This window comes from Taurulus bubalis (assembly GCF_910589615.1).
Source record: "Taurulus bubalis genome assembly, chromosome: 18".
Lineage (NCBI taxonomy): Eukaryota > Metazoa > Chordata > Actinopteri > Perciformes > Cottidae > Taurulus > Taurulus bubalis.
Window position 1 is genome coordinate 12,651,153 of NC_136606.1, and position 21,080 is coordinate 12,672,232.

The window sequence follows — 21,080 nt, forward strand, 5'->3', positions numbered from 1 at the left end:
CACACAATTCACAGTTTTGCACATACACACAGCTATAGAGTAGAAAAAGCACCTCCGGCAGTCCATAGGGTGAGCCATTAATGAGAGAGGGAGCAAGGGGACAGAAGTTTGGAGTGTGTGAAGCAAGCAAAGTTGGTTCTCACTTCTGAGGCTGCGAAGCCCACATGAGGAAAGAGACTGTGTCACTAACAGTAAAGCTCTGAAGAAAATCACTGGTGTTTGAAGCTGGGGATGTATGGATAGCTATGAACACAAATGAGAGCGTTTGCATGTGATCATGTCTGATAACGAGATAGTTAAATAGAAAGAAATCCCAACATTACAAGCACAACAATGTGTGTGTGTGTGTGTGTGTGTGTGTGTGTTTGTGTTTGTGTTTGTGCGCCTGTGTGAGCGCACAAGCACAAGCACAGACAGTGCATGATTTGCGCTGACAGTGCACACTTGAGAGTCCAAGTGGGTGATCTGAGGGCATGATTTGATCAAAGGCCCTTTGATCGTGTGGAGACTTGGTCCAGTACCAAATACTGTATATGAGATTTCTTCATGGCCAGACAAGCAAACGCTCACACACATGTGCACGCGCACTAAAGCAATGGGATAATGGGAGAGCAATAACACTAGGGGGGCCATGTAATGGCAGCTAAATTTAATCCTGTGACAGCTCCCCCAACTTGAATTGCGAAAATCAGTCAATGCAAATGGAGGCTGAGATTGCCACAGTCAAATGTTAAATGATGTGGCACTCTGCACATGGCCAATGTCTCTTTCTTCCTGTCTCAGTCTGTCTTTTTTGTGTCCAGTAGGTAGCAAATAAAGTATTTTATTTCAAACATTGCATCCATTTTATAGACAAATTATGATATATACCATGATATATGAAGTCTGAAAAGCTGTGGCATTGACTTTACAAGTGTTTGCTTTTATGAGCATTGTTACATGCTGACAACTTTTTCTTTTAGATATTTATTTCACTGTGTCGCCTTTGTCTTCCCTTGTAGTGTGAATAAATGTTTAATCTCAGTCTACATGCAGTATCCAAAAAGGTGAAATGTTCACCTTGACATCTCTCTCCTCAACAATACTGTTTTTTTCTTCTGTTTGTCTCCCACCCCATTCGTATTGCTACCACACACATCTCATGCTTTATCTTTCTCCCTCTGCCCCTCTTTTTCTTTCACTCCTGTAGAAAAACAAAGTGAACTATCTCTACGATTGTTTCACGCTCAAATAAGCACATTTACACAAATAGCTTTGCTCCATTTCTTTAATTAAGAGTGCCTTTTTCCTTCTGTTCTCTCTCAACTCCATTGGAAATGTATGTAAGTCTTTTACCATTGAAGGTGATGACATGTTATGTGTACAGTGGCCTACAGTGGATTACAGTAGTGCTTCGTTTACAAATAAAAAAGGAGCTGTGATCCATCAACCACTGGAGAAAATAAGACACTTCAAGCACCCTGCTGTTAAATTGTAATACTAAAGCCCCGCTGAGACAGGATTAATAATCCAGGGGGAAATGGGTTACACAATGTTTGCTATGCTCCTCTGTAACTAAATTCAGCATTGTAGATGCATGTTTTTGTCCAAAATAACAATACATTGATATTCTAATCTAAAGGAACACATCATACTTAGTATGTGTAAGTATTTAATGTATTGTATTTAACATTAATTATTTGCAAAGGGATTCCAAATGTCTCTTTCTGGAGACATGATGATATGTGTTTATAATAGTTAGAGGACTGGAGAACATTTACAAATGGTTATGTATCTGGGTTTGAGGGGAAAGTAATTTTAAAATCATGCCAGAAATACAACAATCCAGTACTATATTTTTATTTTTGCAACAATGGACACTTCCCTCTTCCATCGCTTACAATTTTTTCCCTGAAACACTGAAGTCTGTGTCGTCAGTGTGCAGCACCAGTACCTCAGACCTCTTGTTGCCTTACAGACTCAGCTGACAGCAGATAGCAGAGGGCAGTGGAAGCAAAGTGAGACTGAGAGACAAGTGTGAATGTGTGGCGCTGGTAGTTCCACATGCTTTTAATGTGTGGGGAACAGTCAGCACTAAAGGACAAGCACAGCGGCTTTCATCTGGAAGAGTGAGCGCAGCAGCGCAAGCATGGCAGGACGAGGATCCATGCGGAAACGTGCCCACAAAAAAAAGTGTGGACACAGTTTTGTCCACATTCTATGCACAAGCACACATGACAACGCACACAGAAACTAAATGCATGCACATTCACTCACATTCTTGAGTGATACATTATGTATACACCCATGCATTCTTAATTCATTCATCTGTGATTAATATTCCATGAGAACATAAAAAAAAGGGGGTTTGCGCTGCTACTCCACCTCGATGATGTAATTCACCGACACCAAATGGCCCAATAAACACCACATACTGACACAAGCACTAGCAACACGCCTGTATGTACGGGATCTGTGTTTGTCGGCTCTCTCCTCTCGTGGACTCACATCCGAATGTAAAGCTTCAGATTAAGTGTATCCTGGAGTACCAGAATAAGGGCATTTTCATTGCCTGCTGTACATTTGCCTTTATCTGCTAAATCAATTTATCCTTTGAGTGTGCTTTGGAAAAATACACTCAAAACAATTGCAATGGTTTGTCTCAAGCAATGTGGTGCAAGGCTAACAGACCATTTGAGGATTTGTTGAGGCTTGGTGATTCATGCATATGACGAGCATTAAGATTTCCCACCCTCTGTATCAAAGCACCTTGAGCCTTCCTTTCACTTAGAATCCTATGACACTGTTTTTTTTTGACAGGCTGAATATTGTCGTATGCTTGTGTGTGTGTGCACTGTGCACACAGCGGCCTGCATATGCATATATGCCAATACTGTGCATATGTCTTAACATTCATTTGAAGAAAGTACTTGTCTTGAAGGCTGTGCACTCATACCACACACGAAAAGCTTGTGCTAAAATGTTTCTCAAGACTTTCTGCAAATACTTCAAGAGATTACAGAGCAGCAGCGGATCCACCAAAGCAGCTTCTAGTGTCTTTTACTCAGACAATATTTTCTGTGAAAGGAAAAAAGTCCTTGCACTCGCTACCTGATCATTTTCAATTTGCTGCTTATTTCAGCACTTTTAAGATAAGTACTAAATTCTGGTTCATTAAGCAACACACCTCTACATGTGTTTTTATTGTGTGCTTTATTGTATCGTGCTGTATTCAGTTCATCTTCTTTTGACCACACTGTCCTTATCTCCTAGTCATAAAAGCCCTTCCCGGGATGGATGTTGCAAACCGCAATGCAGTATTGCATCCAAAATATACACTTTGATACTAACGTCTTATTGCTGTTTTCAGTTTGCTTATGTATTTCATATATGTTTCTATTACATAAATAAATATGTGTGTGTGTGTGTGTGTGTGTGTGTGTGTGTGTGTGTGTGTGTGTGTGTGTGTGTGTGTGTGTGTGTGTGTGTGTGTGTGTGTGTGTGTGTGTGAAAGAAAGAGAGACCTTTTAATTGAGCTTGAGGGAAATGAAAACAAATCATTTTGATACACACATCTTCAAGGTGCAAGATCCAATGATTTCAATTGCCTCTCCACAGCTTTCAACAAGTTGACATCGAGTGGCCAGCTCATAGCTAACAGTGCTAACAGTGCAAACAGCACATTTACCTGACTGGGAACCGGAAGATGGCTGCACTGCTATGCGTCAGTTTGGATGGCATCATCAGCTGTAACCACTGTGTGAGAGCAGTACAGAGCATTGACTGTGAGCTAACCAGATCATACACTAAAAACACGTACGGCCAGCTCGGCTACGTCAACAAAGCAAGAAGAAGCTTGGATAACAACACACACAGAAGAAGAGCAAGTTCATTCTCTGCTCAGGTAGACTTCACTATGTCACTATGGCGTTACATAGCAAATAGTTGTTTGCAGCGATATTAACGTTCAAAATGTTAAATTCACCTTTAATTTTCTTCTCCTACACTCTAACTGCTTCACTATTTCCTTAACATTTAACCTGACCTTGAAAAAAATAGATTTGGCAGGTTGAACACATGCAAAAGTGAGGGCATGCATCAAATGAATTGCCACAATTTAGCTACGATCACCAATATACAAACTTTTTCAATATCTGCAAACCGTCATTCGCTGCCCACACAGGCTACTGTTATTGCAACTGGTTAAAAATGCCACATGTGTGGATGCAAGGCATATCTTTTAGCAGTTTACCTCTTGTTTTGTTGAATTTGAAAGTCATGTTTACTGCCACTTTGACTTCTCATTCATCAACCAACAGATTTCAAGCTGCAGTGAGTACGCTGGAATTTGCCTGGAGCATTCAATTCAACTGCAGTCTGAGAAGATGTCAAAGTTGATTTCTTTTGGCTTTACTCTATTTCCCACACACTTCACAAACGCATTCTCTCAATGAATGTGATCAACAAACACCCCTCAACTCACACAAGACACACATGCACACAAAAAGCTTTTTACTTTCCACGCTCTTCAGAGTCATGCTTTTAGAAGTGGCAAAATGCATTCTGAAGGGGTTGCTAATCAATGCAGCTACATAACCTTCCACCTTCTGCTGCGTCCCCCGAATACAGTACAAACATCTGGGCCCTATTTCTCGTACCTGACTTACTGATTTAGCGAGCTAATTGTCAGGATAAAATAACGTAGGTCTGGCTTTCTCGGTTTCTCAAAGCAAGCTTAGATTAATCACCATAGCAACACGTCCAAAAATGTAAACCTGCTCCGGGGCAGGCTTACTGAAATTCACTGGATAAGCTGGCCACTCCCACCGGACAAAAACGGCAGCTCACTTCCTCATTGATGAAGGAGCGATATTATTTATATTAGTTTTATAGGGAGAGAGTTCTTTCAGATCGCCAGGATCCATCCTTTACATTATCATGACTTCCTGTACGCGGCGCTATAGATTTTGCCGGCAAGAAATAATTTATTTAGAGAGCTTCTCGAGCCGCGGACATTGATCACCACAGGCGCAGCTCATCGCCCGTCTCAGACACAGACTATCAGCCGCTGTATTCTTAAGTTTATTTAGCTCTTAAGAAACTTATGGATGTGTTGAAAGCACTCATAATTATATGACAGTGTTACTAGTACACCATACATATCATTATTGCAGAACATGATTAAGGTGATCGTGATGAGAATACAGAGAATCACACACAATTTATTTTCACTGCTTCAATTGATTGAATTTCTGATTATTAATAATACATACATACTGATCCGCCCACACACATATCCAAACTCCTAGTTATATGGTAATCTACACATACATGTATACACACATATATAGTACATGATTCATACGCGCATACAGTACATATATCCTCATAAGTATATATTTATTCGTAAATATAATCTGATTGATTTGGGTGATGAAGCACTAAAATTTGCCGATACATTTTCCACTGACGCATTTAACTTGTCTGATATATTTGCGACGCTTATGTCTCTGTTAAAGTTGCGTTTACGCCAACAATGTTGCAACAACTTTGGAATATTCGCAATGCGTTTGCTGTGAATGAGTACAGTATTGACTTCCTCATATGCCTTCATGATCATCTCCTGCTTCTCAGCAGATAAATAAAAAGAGGTTCCTCTGAGTTTATTTGCCATTGTACTGTTAGAACATCGTGGTGTCAGTGCTCCATTATTATCCCTTCTGAAGAGGAGCGGGCGCGCGCATTTATCCAGATGACTGACTAGAATTAACGAGACCGTTTCAGCGCGAATCAGCCGTGAAGAAACCCAGATAGCCTGATGTCAATCATCTCGCCAATTTAAGATGGATAATAGGACATTTGCTTGACTTTGTTTAGCCAGGTACGAGAAACAGGGCCCTGCTCTCATAAGTGTGCAAGTTTCACAGAGTTGAGAGTAACGAAAGAGGAGAGCTAAACATATTTTATTATTATATTATATTTTTTCATGTATGATGTGTGCATTGAGAAAGTGTAGCGGACATCCATCGAGGGAATATAAAACTGAAATGTCTATGACACGCTTTGAACTAATAAACTTCTTTCAGGTCTCCCGGCCCATAGTGCACAAAGTGTTTCGACTCAGAATTGACCATGTGCCTGGACAAACTCAAGACAGGACTTTGGGTCAACGATGGCACTCGAACCGTTATGGTTGACCCGACAATGTTTGTGGTTTTTACAATCTTTCACATTCCTGAGGACAGACCCGTCCAGATAATTCATCATCCTGCTGCGAGAGATGGAGAACCTCAACGAAGAAGAAAACGGAAAAGCTGCCATTGCATGCGGCTTAACCTTACATCTGCCCATCAGAGTTGTCAGGTGAAACGATAATTAGTTGGATGCTCCTAAGCCAAATACAAGTGACATCCTAAAATATTCTTATCATATTATCATATCATTTAAATTAAAACTAATATAAAGATGCTTCACAATCTTCCCAAGTGCTTCTCAAACTCTCAGCAGCTTAACAGTATATACAAGTTTTGAGCAAAATTTAAGATAAAACGTCAATCAGTCAATGAGTCATCGATTCTACCTGGTCTCATGTAATCATTTACATTTAGTTGTAGTTCATTGTTCTTCATTGAGCTCTTCATCCTACTCTTTATTAATTCATTTCATTTTGTTTATTTGATTCGTCAAATGAATATTTAATTTATAAAAAACTTGATGAACATTTGATTTGTGTATATGAAATAATAGATCCCTGCAGACCTTGAGAATTAGTCCGTAGCAACCCTGAGAATAAGGTTTAATTGATTAATATATAATTCTGAAGTTTTCCAAATTAATTAATTATTATATAATAAATCTGCATCCAGCAACAACACTACAAAAGTCACAAGACAAAGAGGGAGGGAGGGAGGATTACAAAGAGGGAGAAAGAGAGTTTCCAAAGACTTTTTGTAAAAACTAATGGAAAGTGTCAGCGCACACACCTTAGAGGAAAAATACAGCACAATAAAACAGCATGGAGGACCAAGGGCAGATTACGCGCATCAGAGTATGTGGCCATTTTCTCTCCCATTGATTCTCCATTGCAAACTTAACAGGGGTATTGATGACAAATTGAGACTTGTTCTGCCTGAGCTGTGCATATCCACCTCTTATCAATACAGGTCAAGGAGCTGGGCCCTGTTTCTCGTACCTGGCTAAACAAAGTCAAGCAAATGTCCTAATCTCCATCTTAAATTAGCGAGATGATTGACATCAGGCTATCTGGGTTCCTTCACGGCTGATCCGCGCTGAAACGGTCTCGTTAATTCTAGCCAGACGTCAGTCATCTGGATAAATGCGCCGGCTCCTCTTCAGAAGAGATAATAATGGAGCACTGACACCACAATGTTCTAACAGTACAATGGCAAATAAACTCAGAGGAACCTCTTTTTATTTCTCTACTGAGAAGCAGGAGATGATCATGAAGGCATATGAGGAAGTCAATACATATACATGTATGTGTAGATTACCATATAACTAGGAGTTTGAATATGTGTATGGGCGGATCAGTATGTATGTATTATTCATAATCAGAAATTCAATCAATTGAAGCAGTGAAAATAAATTGTGTGTGATTCTCTGTATTCTTATCATGATCACCTTAATCATGTTCTACAATAATGATATGTATGGTGTACTAATAACACTGTCATATAATTATGAGTGCTTTAAAGTTTCAACACATCCATGAATTTCTTAAGAGCTAAATCAACTTAAGAATAGCGCTGCATGCAGCGGCTGATAGTCTGTGTCTGAGACGGGCGATCAGCTGCGCCTGTGCTGATCAATGCCCGCGGCTCGAGAAGCTCTCTAAATAAATTATTTCTTGCCGGCAAAATCTATATCGCCGCGTACAGGAAGTCATGAGGATGTAAAGGATGGATCCTGGCGATCTGAAAGAACTCTCTCCTTATAAAACTAATATAACTAATATCGCTCCTTCATCAATGAGGAAGTGAGCTGCCTTTTTTGTCCGGTGGGAGTGGCCAGCTTATCCAGTGAATTTCAGTAAACCTGCCCGGGAGCAGGTTTAAATTTTTGGCTATGTTGCTATGGTGATTAATCTAAGCTTGCTTCGAGAAACTGAGAAAGCCAGACCTATGCTATTTTATCCTGACAATTAGCTCGCTAACTCAGTAAGCCAGGTACGAGAAATAGGGCCCAGCTCTATCATTCATATTATGCTTCAGTCAATGGAACAAAGGCCACTTCCTTTAATTTATTCCCTTCCTTTGTCTTAAGATGTTATACACAAAAGCAAGACTGTGTATCTGTGTTGGTGTTGAAACATGAACAGACTTTCATGCCGGGACTTAGAGACAGCTTCCAGTAAAGGTTTCTCTTCAAACACAAGAAGTTGTGATGATCCCTTCTAGCAACAACAATAACAACAACAAAACATTTTCAAGGCAGGTTGAAGGAAAACAATGCGTTAAGGTTGATCTTTCCTGCCCGTTATCAGTCTGTGTTTAAAACTTTCAAATTTTCCAATTCACATGCAATTTTAATCTCACTTTGTTAATACAAGCCAATTGAAGCTACTCTCTGTTGTTCTTTACAAAAGATCAGAATTACTTAAAGCATTAGGCTTTTTGATGAGAGAAGATCAATACCACTCTCTCTGGGCGGTAAACATACAGCTACAGCTATCTTGGCTAAGCTTAAGGACTAGAGAGATGAGGAAACAGCCTGGCTGTGTCAAACTGTAACACATACACAATCTGCCTTCCAGCACATCCCAAACTCACAAATTAGCATTTTAAATCTTGCTTGTTTAATCAAAACAAGTAAAAAAAACACAAGTGTAACAGTGTGTAAAAGTAATGGTTTCACAGGGTGAGGTGCCAGGCTATTTCCTGGCCAGGAGCATTAACTTCTAGAAGCCTCCTCTCTTACTGAATATATACAATATTAACTTTTGAGCTTTAGGTGCTAGGAGGCAGATTGTGTTGCCTTTGCTAGTTGTTTCCCGTCTTTGTGCTACATCAAGCTAACTGGCGGCTTAGAGAGTTTCTCCCAACAAGAAAAGTATAAACTTTTTCAAAAAGGACCAAGTATTGCTTCAATCGTTCCACCTGGAAGGCGGTAAAGTGTTGGAAAGTGTATAAATACTTTGGCGTAAACACCAAATCTGTTACATCCCAAAAGATTTAAACACTGCACCACTAAAAACACTGCACGTCTGTGAGTACACCGCTGCGTAATTTGCATGGCGTCCTGCCCGCATAATGTGGATGAATGGGTCCACCGTCCTGCTGTAAGACGCTCCCCTCCCTCTGCAATCCAAGTAGATAATTGAGTGCTAATCGAGTAAAAACATCAGGGCAGAGAAAAAAACAACATAAGCAAATGAAAACAAAAACATCAGGCGCCTGTTCAACATTCAGCAGATTCAACACGAGTCAGCTGTCAGTGTCCATCATGAGGTTTTGCATTATCTCTGGCCAAGGTAGATATGGCAATTGTAGTGCATGCTGCTATCATTCACTCCCCCTCTTTATCTCCCTCTGCTCTCCTCTATTCTTTTGACTCATCTGTCCTCATCCTTCCTTTTATATCTTTCTATCGTCACTCTATTATACTTCTTTGTATTTTTCTGCATCCAATTTGCCTCTGTTACTGGATTCTCTCAGCCTCAGTTGTTCATATGCTTGTTCTTACTCATCTCTTTCTTTCGCCTCCTCCTCTCATTTCTGTATGCAGGTCACCATGGTTGTGGGTGAAGCAGCACAACAGTACAGGAGAGAGCAAAAAAAGAGAAAGAAAGCGACACAATGAATAGTAATTTATCGGAGGAGGAAGAGGAAGAAAAAGCGTCTTTCCAGCTCTCTCTCCTTGTATTGCTCTCATTGCCCAGCAGGATTAAACATAATGTATGCACACCCACAGAGTTGCTTTGAGACAAAAGGCCAGAGATATAGACAGAGAAAGAGACAGATGGATAGAGAAATACAGAGAAGGTGAGAGAAAAAGTCAGACAAGAAGAGACAGGGTTCACTTCACTCATATAGTTTCTGCGAAGTTAGTTAGCTAGATAGTTAGTGTGAGAGTAAAATTATCTTTTCTAATGAGTTACCTATTTCCTTCTATGTATTTTACTTTCTCTGCTCCCTCCCTTCATATAAATATGAAAGTACAATAGCAATTGCTGTGGGAATACCTATGGTGCATTGCGTCATTTAGTAATTTTACCGCCATTTTTTGCCTCGCGTCACCAGCGTTATCATGCTCTTCTTGACAAAAAAAAGAATTGTAAACTTAAAAAAAGAAGCTTCAAACGATTGTTAACAACTTTTTGGTCGAGCAAGTATCCATTATGAGTTCCAATATGTCATCTGTTTATCCAAATATCGCCTATTTGGAAATTATACCAGTGGGTGATAACTCACCTCTTCATAGAAGAACCCTGAGGTTGATCTGCTATGCATACATTATAGCCTATTCATTATGGAGGCGGCACAACGAGGAGAATGAGATACTGACAACCAGTTGACTGAGATAGTTTGAAGCACTAGGACCACCATTCCAGTAGGATGGATTTTTTCTCCCAGAAGAAATCCAACTGCAAACTGACTGACGAGTTCATATGACATCCTTTAGTGTTTCAGACAGCAATATTAATACGTTGTCTCGCTGACAAATACGCTCTTTGATCTGCTTCACACAAAAAGAAAAAAACAGATGTGCAGAAGTCTCCCTAGAGCGGAAAGTGCTGTCAATCTTCTTATTGCACAACACTGAGGTGATCAAAGATCTTAACTGTGATTCTTCCAGAATCAATCTATGGGACGGAGAGAGACTATTTGAGTTCGAGTCCGAATTTTGATTTGTATGACAACCTTTTCTTCCATCCTTTCTGTCACAGTGTTGTTTTCTGTAAAGCAATGTGAGCTAAATAGAGGTTATTTGTAGTGCAACTTCAGTCAGCCTGTATTCATTTTAAATCAATATTTGATGTTTCCTATATGCATTGGATTGGACAGCTCTGATCAATCTAAAAAAAAAATGTCCCTCACTTGCTGGCATCAAACTGTTCCCCAAAAACAGCAGCGAACCAGCGAACAGAAACTGAGCCTTTCTCTGGTTGTCAGCTGAAAAAGCATGGCAAAGAGATAGCAGGTTTATCTTGTTTCATCTCAACTAGACACTTAACAACACATTCATTAACACTGCAATTGCTAGATTGTTCACACAATCCTGTTGTATTCAAATAAGACAACAATACTTGCACACAGCAGACAGCATCTGCAGCCAGAAACTGCAGGGATAGACTGATTAATCTCAAATGCAAACTTTTAACCTAGTTGTTGTAGTTTAAAAATGAATCAAGATTCTGGAAACTGCACAACCTATTTCTCCGTTTACATGTTCAGAAAGAAAACTACTTTAGACTATTCACATACAACTGTAATTCGTTGACAAACTGAGAACCCCTCGGCCTAGAGTAGAGGCTGCCACTCAAACGTTGGCTGCGAAATTCAGAGAGATCTAGAGAAGTCCACTATTTTGATGTCAATACATCATGGAAGTGAAATGAGAATCATTTTACCATTTTATATCATTTAGACTTCAAAGTAGTCTAAAAGTAGTCTGTGCGCTCACACACACAGTGCGCTCACACACACAGTGCGCGCACACAGAGATCGCTGCAGACACGAGCACGAGCTTTTGAACGTCCGTCCTCGGCTTGATGGAACAAATCTCTCCAGCTGATATTAATGATGACGTGTAGTCCAGTAAAGCAGCAGTTTTAGGACCCAACAGTTTCTGAGTTCTGTTGCACACAATCCCATCAGGCCACCTGATTGGACTGGTGTCTGTTCTTTTTTTAAATATATATTTTTATAGATTGAAGTTAAAAGGTTTGAAGCTGTAGTTTGAAGTGGGTTTTGTATGTACTTATTTATTTATATCTATAGTATACTTAAAACAGTTAATAATATTGTTCAATTTGAAGAAAAAAAATTGCCTTGGCAATAAAAAAAGTATCGGTTCAGGCATCGTTTAGGCACCGGTATCGTTTTAAAAGTATCGGTTTAGCACCGTTATCGGAAAAAAACCCAAACGATACCCATCCCTAATCATCATGCCATATGTAAGTGAATGATGTGTAAACCAAAGATACCATTTTTTTTATAAATATTTGCTTCATAGAGAATCTACCTGTTCTTACTTCCAGTGCGTCAAATACTGCAGTTTGGTCAGTGATCCTCGGCTTTTGACACGGATACATAAAGGCACTAGTGTGTGAGCTCGCAACTAACCCCTTTGTGAACATACCTGCATCCGCTGCTCAAGAGCCAGTGACATGATGTCAAGTGCTAGATAGACCACTCAGCGAGAGCAGGAGGGAGGAAGGATGGGCGAGACAAACACAGGACTTACACCCAGGGTACCAGTGTTCATGTTCTGTGTGAAATTCAAAGTAAAAGTTTACATTTTGTCATGCCAGCCATTAGTCATGTGAGTTGCTTCTTTACCAAAACCTCATTAAGTGGTTTTGTTGCCTAAAATAAACTTCCTGGGAAGAAAGAAGTTTACGTTAGAAAGACATTATGCATCTAACCAACGTTTATTGATATGCTGTCCCTGACGGGCCCAAAACTGATGCTGGAGGAATACGTAGAACGTAATAGTTTGAACCTTAGGAGCACTGGCTAAGCTGCGCTATTTTGACACACTGGTCTGAGAATGTGTTTGAAAAATATAGATAACTTGCAATGTATATTCTGTGATTCAACACAACCTATTTTGTATTTCCGGAAAGCTTTCCATGTCTATTAGTATTTAAAATTATGTTAATATGAAAGTTAATATGAAATCGTGAGAACAAACATTGCTAAAAAAGTATTCATCAAAATAAGTGTAATAACTTGAGAAATAAAAACAAAAGATTTTCTTATTTTTCAGAAAGGCATTCTATACATGGAGCAGACTGCCGTGATGTTCAGAATACATATAACATGTTTATGTAAATGTTTTGCCTTGCTTGTGTGGCCATGAAAGCAATGCAGACAGGGTTACAACTACATAGGGTATTCTGTTTCTCTTTCTACATTAGCCTGGGGAGATACAGTAAAAAATGAATGTTACATAAAAACAAACACTCGCACACACACCGTCTTTGAATCATCAGAAGAAACGGATTGCAGTGAAACAGTGTCGACACAATAAGAATGGAAAGCCAGGTTGAGAGCCCTCTATCTAACTGTCTGGTAGAAATGATAATAACACGATAGTATTTGGGTCGCGAGGAAGACTCAGGCAGACTCAGGGTGAAGAGGGCACACCTACTTTATGAAGACTATTCTTCAAAGTTTGACAGCTGCAGCCAACTTCAGTTTAACTGTTTCTATATTTTCCACAATAACTCCAATCCAAACACCAGCCATACTCACACTAAAAGCTTCAGTTTAGTGACTGCTCATATAAGCCATCACACACAAAAATATGCATCACATTTTGAGCATCCATGCGTGTATAGGCAATAGGCGATTTTAGGTGGGTTGAGGGAACGTGCTTGTTAGTAGCAGAGCGAGTGCAGGGACAGAGGGGTTGTTGAATATGTTGGTCTAGACTGCCTGACTCATTGATCCTTTATCGTGCTGAGGATTGTGGTTACGATCTAAGGCTCCAACCACGGCTCTAAAATATCAGTAACCTAAATGTGCCGTGTATTGATAAATTCACAACGCAATCCATGGGGCTGAAGTAGCAGGCATACTTGTAATTACTACTCTGCGTTCCGCCCTTCTGTCAGCTTTGTCTATGATCTTTAATATTCCCTAAACTATAAAGCTGGGGGGTCGAGCTAGTTGAGCATGACCAAAATGAACCAGGTCCATCCGCCTTGTTAAATATTAAGAAATCACACACTGTGCATAGGTGAGAAAGAATGTGAGATGCGAGATTTGTTCGAGAACATCCTCTGATGAGTTCTGACATATGAGTGTGTGCACGAGTGTGTGTCTTTGTACCGCCCTCCACCCGCAGGCTTACAGTCAATCCTACTTTGGCAGAGTAATGGCCCAGGTCTCGATTGAAGTTACCCTTCATTAGTAGGAGAACAACGTTAAAGCAGGAATAGTTTGGATGAAAGTATTACGCTGTAATTCAGAGGGGCTGAGTTCTTTACCAAGTCCTATATGAGGGAATGGGCCTAATGGTTTAAATTGCTGGAAAATTACAGCTGTGATTCACACTTCAAAAGACTCTGATTTTCCCCTGGCCTTTCTGCTTAGATGTGTTGAACTCTCTTTAGATCGAAGCTGTACATCTCAAATACACTTTCCAAGCCTAATTTCAGCCCTATGTCAGATCCCTCTCTTATCTTGACCTCTGTGCTCTTGCGCAAATCTAAACACGCTGACAGAATTGCTTGATACACTGTAGATAGAAGTTACCTTAACATCCTGTACGTTTGTTGTTTTTTAGGAATTTATGAATACCATATTTTTTCAAATAATGTTCTCTTGAACTCTTCCCTTCAGTGTATGCAGCTTTATCATGTGCTGCTGTGACAATCCTTGAACCTTATTTTGAAGGGAGTCAAAATAAGGTTCAAGGGAGCAAGGTGACACGTTAATAGGGCAGCTCTTCAAGTAGGAGGAAGCTGACACATTCTACAGGGTTGTCCTTGGTAAAGCCATTAGTGTATGGTTGACCATGTGCTCTGGCCTCCCTATCGAAGAGGACACAGAAAAGAGACCAATTCAGTTTGTTCTTGATGGCAAGTGGAGCAACAGATGGGCATTAGTGCAGAGACCCTGCAAAGAGTTGTCGGAAGCTACACACAGTGCAGAGCAATTAGTTGCTGTTTTAGTGAGAAAGGTGACAGAAGAGTATTTCCAAATGCAGTGTAAGAATCCTAACCTGTGACCTCTTGTTTTGGACTTTATTCCCCCTCAGGACATACAACCTTGCAAAAATACCAACCACCTAAAGAAGGATGAATCTACAATCAAGGTTTCAACATCTTAACTGTGCCAATTAGACATGGTCTTCCTTCCCATGCGAAAGCACCTCTAAGGCCAGCAGGCGCTCATCAAGGCTTCCCCCTGCTGTGAATGCGGAGCTGCAAAGACCTTGGGTTACAGAAAGCAGGGCATGATGCAAGCCCCCTGCAAATGGATATTAAGAATCCTGAGGCTTATCGTGAGGAAGGGGTGATGCTGTTGTACATGTTAGTGTGTGTGTATAGTGTTGTAGGCTGCAGATTGGATCGGAGGGGAAGCTAATGCAAGATCGGGGAAAGAAATGTGAGAGAAACAAACAGAGAGGAACAAGTTTATACTGTATGGTAAGTAGGGAAACTGACGGGATAAAAAAAAGGTAGACGTGACCCTTAAACAGCAAGTCCAAATTTACCCTCAAAGGACTTTTCTCAAAACCAGTGGTCACTAATAGGCAAGCCGTGGTCTGAATACGGACCCAGACAACGTGGACTCCGGACCTGGACCGATAACCGATAGATAATTGAGATTTATTAAATTTGAAGGGTGTGCTTCTATTTTAACCGATGCAGCTTTTCTATCCCGTTACACCACTTGTTTAGCGGTCCAGGAAGCACACGGACCAATTACATGCGTTATAAACCATCTCACGTGAAGCTATTTAGCCAATCAAATATGTGTGTTCAGATAAGTGTAGACCCTTCCAAGTGTTTAAGCGTATATTCACACACGGGAGACAGGGAGAGGAAGAGAGACTGTACGTGAGTCAGAGAAGTTATTTCACATGAAGTAGACAGCTTAACCAGAGCCTTTAACCAAGAATGGACAGACTCTTGTATGTTCATTCTTCACACGGACAGTTCAAAACCAGTGTGTCTCATATGTTCAGAGATCGTGGCGGATCTCAATATGATCTCAGAGCGCAATATGATCAGAATCCTAACATATTAATTCACTGCCCAACAATGAATGTGAATGAATGTTAACAGAGAAGGGAATATAGCTGAAACAAGTGGTAGTTTTAATAACCACAGATAAAGTCCCTGCACACAATTTTCTCTTTTTAGAAGATGAGAATAATATGGATATCGTGGCTTTTTTGATTGACATCACTTCACTTCTAAAGCTGCAAGGCAATTCAGTTAAATTTATTTTTCTAAAATGAAGTCACATCTTTCAAAAGGTTTCTGTCATGTATTTTTTTTTATCCAGCCCTTGTTTTACATGTATCCATTATTAGAGTATGTATTATTTATGATTGATCCAGTTCAATTTAGACATTATTGAGATGTTCTCTCTACGTAGACTTCGTTGAATGTTGATCGAATACCCCTGCTCTAAACTCATAACCCTCTTTCCACCTTTCTCTTCATCATCTCTCAATCTCCGAGCCTTTCTCTCAGTCTCTCATTCAATCTCCCCATCTGTCCATCGCTATCTCTTTATCTCTCTCAACGTCTACATCTTAATATCTTTCCCTTTCATCTTTTGGTGTGTCTTTCTCCATCTCTGTGTGTCAATCCTCACATCTGTTCTCCTCCCAAAACCAATTATATGCCATCTAAAATTACCCTTACACACACATCCTGGTCTCAAAGAACTTTGTATGTGTTTGTGTGTGAACTTTTTTCTTTTTTTTCTTCAATAATTTAGATTTTGTTTCTATTGCACTCCAAGCTTCTTATAATCATCACCCCTTGCACAACGTGACATACATGCAGAGGTTCGAGCACCTTATGTTACAAGCCCATGTAACACCGCTATTAGTTTCAGCGCCTTTTTCTTCCCGAGGATATTTTATTGTCTTTGAATGCAGACGTGAAAGCAGCAGCTTTTACCGTTGATATAAATAATGAACTCGGTTCCTGCTGTAACAATGCTCCAAATACCTTCTTTCTCAGTGGTCCTATGGAGAGGTGCGGATAGGGAATATTAACCTTTTGTATATGTGTTGCAGGTGTTTAAATCATTTAAATCACTCCAGCTATTTTGACATTCTACTGCATCACACACCTCAGCGTGTCTCAAGAAACTTCACAGCGCAAACCAGCATACCAAAAGTTATCTGTGATGTTGATCGTTGACACATATCCAGACTGCTGTGCTGTGCGTTTTAATTGGGCGCCACTGTAACTACTTCTGTGTCGACATTTTGCCACTTTGGAATGCTGCACCATCACTCTGAGGCCCTTTGGGAAGAATGAGACAATAGAAAAGAGAGGGGCAACAAATGCATAAAGATGGGGGAAGAGGTGAGAGAATGTAATTATGTGATGAAAGTGTGACGGGCTGAATGAGCCTTTAGTAAACAACTGAGGAGCTCTCCTTGGTGCTGAACCTACAAGTGACTCGTGATGAAGGACTAGAACTGTCCATGGTTCTCAGTAACAACTGCAGCTGCACAAATGGCAAAGATGCAAGATTGGTAGATGCACTGCAGCTTTGGTTGAATTAGGAATACTTGCAGCAGCAACAGAATGGCAATACAGCAGTACTAGTATTTTTTTTATTTAATTTTTTTTTATTTTAGAATTATTTGTCATAGTACATAATTGTACATACATACATGAAATGTAATCTCTGCATTTGACCCATCGTTAGTATTAAGGAGCAGTGGGCTGGCTCTAGTGAAGCGCCCGGGGATAGTATAGTGGCAGGATGATGGACAGCATTGCTGACTGCAGTGGAAACAGTTGCAGTAGTAGCACCAATAAGCTTTGTATCGCTGACATTAATTCCATTAACAGAAAACTAATTGCGAAAGATTTTTGGATATTGATCGTTTAATAATTTGTCAAGCATAAATGTGAAAATAGTAGAAAAATGGAAAGGAAAGAAACATGGAAATTGAAAATGTCACCCTGAACTGGAACATTATATTTCTATTTCACTATTTTACTGACAATTTAAAGACAAAGTGATTGATTTGGTGAGAAAATAATTCGTAATTTACCCAATTACTAAAAACTAATTAGAATATATTTTAGTTGCAGCTTTAAAGTTATACACAGTGAGTGATGGTTTTACTTCCCAGCTCAACAGCAGACGCGAAAAAAAAACAACTCTCTAATCAACAACATTGCTGGCACTTCTGTTGTATCCCTCTTTATGCAATAGACATAACATAAACAATTTTGTTTTCTGAGTTATTATAATGTAGGCTAATTATATTTAAATCTTATAGATATGTATTGCCTGCTTTCGATTAGAGCCAAAGTACATGATAATACTATTACAGGATGTATCTTTGTTTCCACATCTACTTAGGTAATACATGTATTATACAATCTGTATATTGTATAATGTCTTCCACCTTCAGAGATGACAGTCAGGGTGCTGTTATTGCTAGGTGATTATATGAGAAATGTGGAAAGAGCTCTCCTGAGAATACGGCTACAGGCTGTTTAATATGTTGACACAAGACTGTCTACTGTATGTGGCACATCTTTCCTTCTTCTTCTTCTCTACGCTTCCTCATTTCTTTGGTTCATTATGTCTCATCCACTCGCATTTCTTTTTGGACCTCTGTCTTTTCTCTCCGCTCCTCAGCTCCTCTTACTTTCTACTGGACCCCGTTTTGTGTCACTGTCAATGTTTTTACTTCCCTGCTCATTTTGTCTGTTTACCCTGGTTCTCAAGCAGAGCGCATTCCTCTAAAAAGTGATAAAGAGTCTAGACAGTAGTAATGAGATCTCTGTGACTCATTTCATCTAAATAGGGCACCTCCTGAGATCCATCCAAGTTTGCGTGTGTTTTAATCTGCACAAATGTGTGCATGCATCTGTATGTCAGTGTATGTCAGCTGATGCACATACAGGACATTTACTGCACAGGTTTCTGTGCGAGCGTGGATGTGCTGTAAGTGTGTGCATGTGTGTGTGCTGCTGAGAGCGTGTTGGTTTAACAGGAGAGGTGGTAAGCAGAGAGTCCCAGGGAGAGCCGAGGAGGGTATCCATGCAGCAAATTAAAACTAGCCTATTTCACTTCCAACTGTCCATCATGAAGGATGGATTTAGAAAACCTTGACTATTTAAAGAACAGGAGTGACACAGACACACCCACATGCATGATGATGTCACACTTTTAAACTGGAAAACCTGCCCCCCCACCTCTCACACACACACACACACACACACACACACACACACACACACACACACACACACACACACACACACACTCCCAATTTCTCACACATCATTAGGCACAGAGTATTATCAATACCCAATCTCAGCCCCATGTAATTAGTCCCTATAGATTTTTATTGAACACAATCAGGCGGCAATAACTCAAAAACTGACATCAGCAATAAAGTCATTTCTGCTGATCAAAAGTCTGCTGATGTGAACCACTGTAGACAGTGCCAGTTTTCTAAAGATGGGTAAGCACTATACAGATCCTGGCAAATCTCCTAAACAAATTCAATGTAATGTTGCATTCGTAAGGTGGAAATCTGCAAGGGTAAGTTTCTAGAAGTACTTCTGTGGCTGTCTTTAGAGACTGTTTTTCCTCTATGCTGAATGCCTGCCAGAATTTGTCTCAATGAAACAATAGACTTGGAAAGTTATCATCGTTAAAAGAGATTCATGGTGGGCTCATTGCATATATATCGTGTCAATTTTGAGTAGATTCTCATAAGACGTATAGGCTTTTAGATGGTGGTTCTAGATATGCTATAATTTGTAATAATTTACATTAATAACACTGACAACACATATTTTCCCAAAAGAACAAACTTCATAGAGGGTACCATACTGCAAATAACATGATCATGTAATTAGAGATTGTGATTTTAAAGGAAAGTTTCACAAAAGGGCTTCAAAAATAAATAATACGATGCTTCAAAGAAGAGGACAGACAAATAACCTGACAACGGTAATGTCAGATACTCGGAGACCAGAGATCACTCAAAGAAGAATTACATAAACTAAGCTTTACTCAACGGCCCACTGAGTCTGAATGGCAGTTAGTGCACAACATTTGCTACATGCTGTATTGGTCTGTCCCTTTTAAAGTGGATCTGAAGTTGTTTTATCTTTGCCATTTAGGTTTTCATTACAGTGTCCCTTGTTCAATATTGTTATCCCCATCTGTATTCAGCAGCTCTATTGCAGTACCCGAAAACAAATTAGGTATTTTTCTTTACACTTTGCAGGATCTTGTATCAACATTCTGTGTCAATAAAGCTGATGACAAGATGACAACTGCTGTGAATACTGAGTCCTCCTACCAATCACCATACTTTAGCTTCAGGCAGTACAAATGAATCTTACAGTGTTCCTCATAATAATAGTGAGAAAGAAAATTCCCCTCCAACCAAAAATACACTACGATTTTCCCTGTAGATCAGGGGTCACTAACAGGCGGACTGCGATCGCCTGTTAGTGACTCTGGACCCTGGACCGAAAACCGATAAATCATTTAGAATTATTACATTTTCATGGATCACATCTATTTAACCGGGGCAGCTTTTCTAGACTTTACGGCTCTCGTTCAGCGGTCCAGGAAACACACATGGCCAATTGCACGTGTTGTAAATCATCTCACGTGATCCTACTCGGCAAATCATGTGTAGTCCTATAAACGTCGCCCTCGACTCAATATATATTCACACACACAGGAGAGACAGGAGAGAGACTCGATAGTTGGAAAAAGTACGTGAGTGAGGGAAGTTATTTCACTTGGCGTTCCAAAAAGAGAAATGTGGACAGCTTAACCAGAGCCTTCAACCAAGAATGGACATATTGTTATATGTTTATTATTCCCACAACCAGTTAAAAAGCAGTATGTCTCATGTTCAGCGATATTAAAAGCAGCGATGTGAAGCGCCACTACGAGACAAAGTAAAGATCTTTAGAGCAAACGTACCGACTCACATCCAAAATTAAGTCACAGAAGAAGAAAAAAACCCAATATGATCAGAATCCTGACACATTAATTAACTGACCAACAATTATGTCAACAGAGTGGAGAAATGAGCTGAAACAAGTGGTTTAATAACCAGATAAAGTCCCTGCACACACATTTCTCTTTTTAGCAGAGAACTTTGAGGTCATTTAATAGAACCTTGAGGTTAGAACATAGAACCCTGAGGTCAGAGCATATAAC

At 39.9% G+C, this 21,080-nt stretch overlaps 1 protein-coding gene across 1 annotated transcript in view; it reads right to left on the minus strand.

The window, feature by feature from the left end:
- Positions 1 to 21,080, minus strand: part of cntnap2a (contactin associated protein 2a) — a gene marked incomplete at both ends in the record, with an annotated part of 347,422 nt that overhangs the window by 269,576 nt on the left and 56,766 nt on the right. The window lies entirely within an intron of this gene.